The following is a 7,572-nucleotide window of genomic DNA, read 5'->3' on the forward strand; positions in this document are numbered from 1 at the left end:
TTGTGATGCCTCAGGACACAGTGTTAGAGTCCAGAACCAGGACAGGAGATGACCTTGCACACAAGGGAGCTAGGTTCCAGTGGGCCAAGCCTTCCATAGGTGCTGGAAGTCCTCTCTGGAAAGCTGAATGTACTGTCAGGGGGCAAAACAGTAGAGATGTGACAAAGCAGGCAGCATCAAGTAGTTCAACAGAGGGAAAATGTGTTCTGTCAATGTGAACAGAGGACAATGATAGGAAACCAGTTAGTAGACAGTGCTTGGAGACCACCCAGGAGTCAGGCTCAGGGATGTCTGTCATCAGGCAACAGGGACCCAGGGATGCTCAAAACTAAGCCTTTGAGTCCTAGAGGACATGGCAGGAATGAGGCAGAAGCCCAAGGGTACAGGGGCCATCAGCTGAGCAAACTAAAAAATAATCTGGACTTGAGCAAGAGGTTCAGGCAGCAGAACCAGAGTTCAGGGTGAAGACCACATCTACAGAAAAGGACTGTTAGGTTTTTTTCCTCACATCAACCAATTCCCTAATTCTCCAACTGGATGTCCTACAATTCAATTCAATTATGACACTTCCTGGAGTTAGCGTCAGAACCTACAGGTTAAGGCCTTAGTCCCAGAAGACTGCCCTTACTTCAAATGTCCCCACGTTACCCACATGCTATCTGACTTGACTACAAAGTCAGGGGCTCCCAAAATCCCGCCTGGGTCTGATCCTCAGTTTTGGCTCACAGAAACTTGAGGAAACATTATATGTACCATAACAGTTTGTTTTAAAGTACAAATAAACAGCCAGATGAAGAGAAACTATGGTGAGGTCCAGAGGAGTCCAGAGCACAGGAGCTTCTGTCCCCTTGTTGTTGGGGGTACACCACTCTCCCAACACATGGATATGTTGACCAACACAGAAGATCCTCAAACTTCATCATTTGAAGGGTGGGATGGGGTTTGGAGGTTTCATACCATACCTGTGATTGTGGTCACTGGTGACCAGCTTAATCTCTAGCCTCTCTCTCCTCTCTGGAAATCAAGATGTGAGGTTGAATGCTCTGAGCTTCTAATCATGGCTGGCTTCTCTGGCAAGCAGCCCCCATCCTGAAGCTAGCAGCCCCCCAGCCAAGAGTCATCTCCTCAGCACACCAAAGACATACTTACCACTCAGGAGATTGTAAGGGTTTTAGGAGCTATGTGTCAGAAACAAGGGGCAAAGACCAAACACTGTGTTATGCCACAGAGGTGAGTGTCCAACTGTAAGAATACAGGTAGGAGCCACTTTGGTGGCCAGGACGACCAACAACTGTATCCTCTACATTGGATAGAGCCTCAGTATCTAGAGTTGAGGCCAGCTATAGAGTAAAAGGCTGAAGTGAACCTATAAATATGAGGTCCCAGAAGATATGGGAGAGAAAAACAGCCAGCAATAAGACCAAGAAAAGATATCTGGAGAAGCCCCTGCTACTTATATGGCTTCTGAGCTCCTCCAGAGTCATGACTGTCACCATGGCTTCTCTGCTTTTTCCCAAGATAATTTGTAAAAATCAACTGGGGAAGAAAAAAAAAAAAAAAAGCTTAACTCATAGAAACAGAGAGTAGAAAACTGGTTCCCCAGGAGTTGCCATAGGGGAAATAGGGAGAGGTTGGTAAAAAGGTACAAACTTCCAGCTGTAAGATGAATTAGGTCTGAGGATCTAATGTATCATGTATGACCATGATTGATTACATTGTATTATATAATTGGAATTTGCTAAGAGAGTAGAACTTAAATGTTCTTACCCTACCTCCCACAAAAAAGAAAAGGAAAAGTAACTATGTGAGGTGATGAATATGTTAGTTACCTAGGTGGGGGGAAGCCTCTCACAATGCATAATAGATCAAGTCATCATATTATACACATTAAATATTTTAGTTTTGTCAGTTATACCTCGGTAAAGCTGAAAAAAATCAATAATAATTATTAAGCTCCTTTAATTATGCTCTGGAGTTATGGGGGATTAACTCTTAGAAGTAGTTCTTGCCTTCAAAGTTTATTCTAGTCAAAGACATGAAAGTAATATACATGAAATAGAGAATTATAATATTTTAGCCCTAGAAGGAATCGTACAGTTTGTACTTGTTTCTTGTTGCTGCAGTAAAAATTACCACAAATTTAGTGGCTTAAGGCTATGCTACATATTTGTTACCTTATAGGTCTAGAGGATGGGAGGTTAAAACTGTTCTGAGCTAAAATCAAGGTGTTAGCACAACTGCCTTTTTTCTGAGGCTCTAGTGGAAAATCTACCTCCTTCTCTTTTCCAGGTCTGAAGGCCATCTGCATTCCTGGCAAAAGAAAGCCCTCAACCTCTGCTTCCATGGTCACATGTCTGGCTTCCAATTCTGATCCTCCTGCCTCTCTCTGGGAAGGATGCTTGTGATTACACTGGCCTCACCCACATAATCCAGGATAATCTTCTCTGAAGATTCTTAATTTAATCACATCTGCAAAGAACCTTTTGTCATGTAAGGTAACATATTCACTGGTTCCAGGGTTTAAGAAGTGATCATCATGGGCGAGGGGGGCAGGATGTAATATTCTGTCTTCCAGGGAGCTCTCCTAACATAGCCAGCCCCTGTTTTATTTTTATTTTTATTTTTTTAATAAGAAATTTATTTTTTATTGGTGTTCAATTTGCCAACATACAGAATAACACCCAGTGCTCATCCCATCAAGTGCCCCCCTCAGTGCCGGTCACCCATTCACCCCCACCCCTGCTCACCTCCCCTTCCACCACCCCTAGTTCGTTTCCCAGAGTTAGGAGTCTTCATGTTCTGTCTCCCTTTCTGATATTTTCTACCCATTTCTTCTTCCTTCCCTTCTATTCCCTTTCACTATTATTTATATTCCCCAAATGAATGAGACCATATAATGTTTGTCCTTCTCCGACTGACTTACTTCACTCAGCATAATACCCTCCAGTTCCATACACGTCGAAGCAAATGGTGGGTATTTGTCGTTTCTAATGGCTGAGGAATATTCCATTGTATACATAGACCACATCTTCTTTATCCATTCATCTTTCGATGGACACTGAGGCTCCTTCCACAGTTTGGCCATTGTGGACATTGCTGCCAGCCTCTGTTTTAGATGCACAAGGGTAAATGAGTCACCCAGAGCCACGAGTTTAGACTAGAGCCCATGTCTGATTCCTATCACATTTCCTAGACAGGTGCTCTTTCTACTACATTAAGCTGCCACAAAATACACAATACAAATCAGTATAACAGTAAGTGTGCCTCACAGTATATGTTTATAAATACACAGGATTACGGGGTCAGAGAGTTAGTGCTCAGGGGACTTTAGAGGTCTTCATGTCCAATAATCTGATCCTAGCTGCATCCATATATTTTGTATCTCCAGTTAAGGGGAACCCCACACCCGCCAAAGCAACTCACAGCCTATTTCTGCCCCTGTGAACTATAAGTAGAATATTCCTGGAATGTCTGGATCACCAAGCTTCAGAGTTTGGACAATCCACACTATACATCCCAGCAGTGACCCTAAAACACTGGAGATCCCACAAGCCTAGATAGACAAGAAGTGAAGTCCCCTTCCTGGGGACTCGATCCTCTGATCCAGGCAAGAATACTGATGGAATTTACTACCATCTCAAGGGCAGTCCTGTGTGCCCATCTCTCTGCTAGAACCAGAACCCAGATAGCACTGCACAAACACTGCCAGACAAGTTTCCAAACATTCTCTCCTTAGTCACAGAATTTAACAGACACAAGACCAGCCTGCATTTCTCAGACTTCCTTGCAGTTAGGTGGACATAAGATAATTTTTTCCAATGGAATATGAATAGAAATAACGTGTACCATTTTAGGGCCAGGCTTTCTAAATCAGGTGCTTCTTTTTTCTTTGTCTTCCTTCTGCCTAAACGCTGATGTCTTTGGGGGTCTAGTGAAAGGTACTTTTATTTCTGAATCACTGCACAAAGGAGAGAGAACCATTGACCAGCAGCAGCCACTTTAGACTGCTTTATGAGTAAGAAATAAACTTCTATAGCATTTAAGCCATCCTAACTTGGAGTCTAATTTGTCACAGTAGCTTAGCTTACCATAACTACAATAATACCGCTTAACTGCTGCCTGACCAGTGTCATTGCCACTGGTCATAGCCAAAGGGCAAGTTCTAATTGTTCCTGCCAGCCAGGACACTACCATTCCAGCCATGGAGGCCTAGGGAGGTGGGATGGGAGACTCAGAGTGGCCCTAAAATCCCCATTCATACCCCGATGCTTTCACAGAGACTACATTTTCTTAATACCATATAAGGCACTATGCCATCTCTGACACACTCCACTCTCCAATGAGATGGCTGTCCCAAGCCCCTTCCATGTGGAAATTCCAAACCCTGCACTGGTCACAAATGATACTCAAGTTGTCTGTAATGGAATTCTAGTCACCACCACTGCCACCTGCATCATGTCACCAGCTCTGATCACGTCACCCCACACTGCCATAGATCTCAGCTCACTCTGTAAGAGTTCTTTGAACATAGAGGACCAAGGTACCCCCCACCAAAGTGATGCTGAATGGCCCACGTGGGATAGGTTGAGCGAGCCACCCCTCATAGATTCAAAAGCACTGTTCTCTTTGACCACCTGATACTATGCTAAGGTCAAACCTCTGACCTCATCTCTTTTGATTCTTGTACTGAGTTTATTTTAGCTATCTTGGCGATGACCTTTCCTGTCACTGGATCTATCTTAGGGCCACTTTTTCTACCCTAACAGCTTTCAATTACTTTGAAAACTTCCTCATATCAAGTTTCTCTGTAAAACTACAAAAATAAAGAAGAAAGGAAAAAGTTCTACCTCATTGGATGTCTCATTCCACTTACATGCAATTTCTGCCTCTTGGTAACTTAACCCACACAATCCTGATTACACATAGGACTGGGGTTCTAAAGTATCTAGAACAAGAATTTCTCTACGTGGTAGTCCTCATAAAAACTAAGAATAACTCCCATGACCCCAAACAAAGTCATCTTTTTTAGGTCAATATTCTCTATTTGTTTGACTAGCTCTTGAGAAATTAAATAAGAAAAATGTAAGAGACACCTGGGTGGCTCAGGAGTTTGGTGCCTGCCTTCAGCCCAGGGCATGATCCTGAAGTCTCAGGATTGAGTCCCACATCATGCTCCCTGCCTGGAGCCTGCTTCTCCCTCTGCCTGGGTCTTTGCCTCTCTCTATCTCTCTCTTTCTCTCATGAATAAATAAAATCTTTTTAAAAAATGTAAGAGGAAGCACTCTATGATCCCTTGAGCTCCCAGTAAATGCTAGTCAGTGTTGTGGCTGCTGGACGCAATCTCAGTTTTCCTCAATCTCCTTGCCTCACCTCTCAACACTCCCACAGGAGGAGGGAGACACCGACAGATGGAGTGGAGAACAAAGCTCCCTGGAGAGGAATCTGAGCTGGCATTTGAGGATGTATGTCATTATGCATACAATAGGCAAAAAATCAAAGTGAGAAAGAGAATATGAGTAAAAACAGGACCAGAGAAGGTTCTGGGTTGGTTAGGAAGGTTAAGAGGGCTGTGCGCCCAATTCCACCATGGGACAGGTAGGAGGTTTCCCACACTCACAAACAATGCTCCAACCCCAGTTAGGTGTTCTACAATTCAACTCAATTCTATCACTGTCTATTTGGAGTTATGGTCAGATCCCACAAGTTAAGGGTTTAGTCTTACAAGACTATCCCTCTTGCAACTTCAGACACCAATCTCAAATTCAAGTTATTACCTGTGCTTTTGACCAACCAGCTGTAAATTGGAGGTCGCCACGACCCCCTCCTCACATTTGATTAATTTGCTAGAACAGCTCTCAGCACTCAGAGAAACAGGGGCTCTTGGGTGTCTCAGTGTTTGAGCATCTGCCTTTGGCTCAGATCATAATCCCGGGATCCTGGGATTGAGTCCTGCATCAGGCGCCCCACAGGGAACCTGCTTCTCCCTCAACTGTGTCTCTGCCTCTCTTTCTGTGTCTCTCATGAATAAATAAATGAAATCTTAAAAAAAAAAAAAAAGAACTCAGAGAAACACTTTACTTACTAGATCACCAGTTTATTATAAAAGGATATAACTCCAGAACAGCTAGGTGAAAACAAGGAGTGGGGAAAGGAACTTTCAAGCCTCCCTTCAAGAGCACTACTCTTCTAGCACCAAATATAACGCTCTCTAGCCCATCCTTTTGGATTTTTATGGAGGCTTTGTTATATAAGCAAGATTTATTAAATCATTGGCCACCGGGGATTGATTCAACCTCCAGCCCTTCTGCCTTCCCTGAAGGTCATGAAGGTGGGACTGAATCCCAGGATTGGTCCCCCAGGGAACCAGGCCCAAACCATAGGAGTTTTTCAAAAATTGCCTTACTAACCTAACAAAAGCCACCTTTATCACTCTTATCACTTAGGAAATTCCAAGAATTTTAGGAGCCCTTTGCCAGGAGTTGAAGACCAAATATACATTTCTTATTATAAATCACAATATCGCAATGGCTGATTAGGAAGTCAATTTGCCTAGAATTGAAAATGGCTATATTTTGGAAAATAATAAGTGGAGGATCTTGAAAGTCAGCAGGAAAAAAATTAATAATGTACTGGAGAACATTATGACAATGGATTTGGGGCAGGTGAATGCTGTGATGTCATCAATAAGGAAAATATATTTGGCATCAGTGTTGGCTGGGAAGGAGGGGTAGGAAGCTATGGCAAGAATTTTGAAATGAGGAGGTAAGAAAATTAACTAGTGTGGTAACAAGAGAACCTCAGAGGAAAGGATGGATGTTAGACAATTTTAGGGATTTGGTGACTGGTTGGATTCAGAGATTTATCCATTTACAAAATTTCACATTTGTATAACTAGGACAGTAATTGTCCATTGGCGGAAATTTGAAGAGGCAGGGCTGGTTTTGAGAAGAAAATGAGTTCCTTTAGAGATGTTGAGTTTGAAGCAAAAGTAAAATATCTTCATGCACCTGGAGATGGGGAACTCGACTGAAAGATCAAATAGAAAGTCAGGAGTCATCAACACGCTGGTAATAAGCAGTAAACAAAAATGAATGAACTTTCCATCCACTGGGTCATATGACTGATTGAATGGTAAGAGAAGACATGTGATCATTCATTCAAAAGTCACAAGTGTCTGTTATGAGCCAAGTACTGTCCTAGGTGTTAGGAATGCAGAGCAAAGCCTCATTAGCCTCCAAAAGAAAACAGACTGATTCTGGGGCAAAGAGTCCCAATGCCCAGCTATGGACAGGCCACTGGGCAATCACTACCAACCCACTGCATCCAGACCACTGGCTGAATTAGAAGGTAGGTGAGCTCCTATGGTAGGTAAATGATTTATTTAAGCCTCTCAAAAAGGCATATTTCCCTCCCCACCCCAATTTTCCTTATTTTTCTCAAGCTTTGGATTTTATCCAATGTTTTTAAATTCATTTTTTTAAAAAAGAATTACCTTCCAAGAAATGTCTTTCAGAAGAGTACACATTTAGAAGTTTAAAATAACTGTGATACATCTATTCCAGTTCACATCTC

Source organism: Canis aureus, chromosome 1, assembly GCF_053574225.1.
Source record: "Canis aureus isolate CA01 chromosome 1, VMU_Caureus_v.1.0, whole genome shotgun sequence".
Taxonomy (NCBI): domain Eukaryota; kingdom Metazoa; phylum Chordata; class Mammalia; order Carnivora; family Canidae; genus Canis; species Canis aureus.